The 2,019-nt window shown below is 41.0% G+C and overlaps 1 pseudogene; it reads left to right on the top strand.

Annotated features, from left to right (window-relative positions):
- Positions 1-522: 522 nt before the first annotated feature.
- LOC101972685 (charged multivesicular body protein 2b pseudogene) lies at positions 523-1,113 on the top strand (annotated as a pseudogene).
- Positions 1,114-2,019: the final 906 nt, after the last annotated feature.

Consider the following 2,019-nt stretch of genomic DNA (forward strand, 5'->3'; position numbering starts at 1 on the left):
TGTAGGTGATCAACCTAGTTTTCTAACTGTGACTCCCAACCCCACTGCATGCACCTTCTGCTTCAGAGAGATGAGGAAAACACCAAATCTGCCACATGCATTCCTGCCTGTGCCTTCGCTCTGGCTTGCCTGACACGTATGTGGTCCTCATCACGAGCTGAAGTCCTCTGGTTCTTCAAAGCCAAGCTGAAGATTCAAACTCTCTTCAAACATTCCCATCTCGCAACTCCTTTAACACTCATTTATCCAATTTGTAAAGTATTTTTCTTAAAATTCTCTTTGCAGCCATAGAAACTTGGGGGCTGAGATGGAAAGAAATGCTGGTATGTGAAAAACTTCCTTTCCCCTCCATTTGGAAAAGACAGAAGTCAATTCATAGTAATAGGGAAGATTCAGTGATTAGGTATCGGTTCAAAAACTTCCATGAGTCAGGAGATAACTTTGTGGCCCTCTTCTTCCTCCCCGTGTGCTCTGCCGCTCTGAATGCTCCCAGGGCGTATCCCAGTATTGGGCTGGACGTGAATGACCCGGGCTGTCAAGGTGTGGTTCCTGATCACGCTGTCCCTCTTCGAGAAGAAAACAGTGGGAGATGTGATAAAGGAACAGATTTGAGAGTTACAGGGTACACAGAGGGCCATAACCAGAGATGTAGCAGCTGTAGAGAAACCAGGAAAAATCTGTGATCAGAAGTTAAGAAAATGGCCAATACCGATAGTAATGAAGCTCGCAGGGTTTTAGTTTAGTAGCTTGTGCCTTTGTGGAAACAGAAAACAAGAAATTCTGCTTTAAGTTAAAAAATGAACTCCTATGTCCATGCAAACCACAGTGATGCATTTCCAGAAGAAAATGGCTAAAGCAACATCTATCACAGCAAAAGAAATACAGGCAGTTAGGAAAATGACAGATTCACATAGGACATTGCAATTAATGCACAACTTCTTGAAAGAAAGTATGAAAATGGAAATGAGTAAAGAAATGATCAGTGACACACTTGATGATGTCTTTGATGGTTCTAATGACGAAGAAGGAATCCAGTATATGGTGAATCAAGCTTCTGAAGAAATTGGAATAGAAGATTCTGGAAAGGTGGTCACAGTTCTCTCAGCTGCCTGAAGCTTACTATTTGCCTCTCCTTGAAAGGTTCAGTCATCAGTGAAGGCGCTGAATGACAAAACAAAGACTTAAAATTTGAATAGTCAAAAAGCCATGATATTTTTGCTTCTTTATGTTTATATTGAGTATAAGCCAGGCATAGAAGTTAAAAAATGTAGTTGTGAGAGTCCTAAGATTTCATCTCACTTTAGTTAGAAGGGAAATCATCAAGAAAACAAAGCACAATAACTGTTGGGAAGGATGTGGGGGAAAAGGCACACTCCTATATTGCTTATGGGACTGCAAACTGGTACAACCACTGTGGAAAGCAGTGTGGAGATTCTGCAGAAAACTTGGAATGCAATCACCATTTGACCCAGTTATCCCACTCCTTGCTTTATACCTGAAGGACTTAAAATCAGCATACTATAGTGACAGAGCCACATTAATGTTTATAGCAGCTCAATTCACAATGGCTAACCTATGGAACAAACCTAGATGTCCTTCAACAGATGAATGGATAAAGAAAATGTGGTACATATACACAATGGAATATTACTCAGCCTTAAAGAAGAATGAAATTATGGCATTTGCAGGTAAATAAATGGAGTTGGAGAATATCATATTAAGCAAAATAAGCTAAACCCAAAAAACCAAATGCAGAATGTTTTCTCTGATAAGCAGATTCTGATCCATAATGAGTGGTGGTGGTGGGGGGGAAGAAGGGTAGGGAAGAATGAAGGAACTTTAAATTGGGCAGAGAGGATGAGGGGAGGGGTGGGGGTATGGAAGGGGGAGGATGGTGGAATGATATGGACATTATTATCCTATATACATGTATGATTGTACAACCAGTGTGACTGCACCATGTTCAGCCAGAGGAAGGAGAAGTTGTGCTCCATTTGTGTACAATGTGTCAAAATGCCT

The sequence above is a fragment of the Ictidomys tridecemlineatus genome, chromosome 13 (assembly GCF_052094955.1).
Source record: "Ictidomys tridecemlineatus isolate mIctTri1 chromosome 13, mIctTri1.hap1, whole genome shotgun sequence".
In the NCBI taxonomy this organism is placed as follows: Eukaryota; Metazoa; Chordata; class Mammalia; order Rodentia; family Sciuridae; genus Ictidomys; species Ictidomys tridecemlineatus.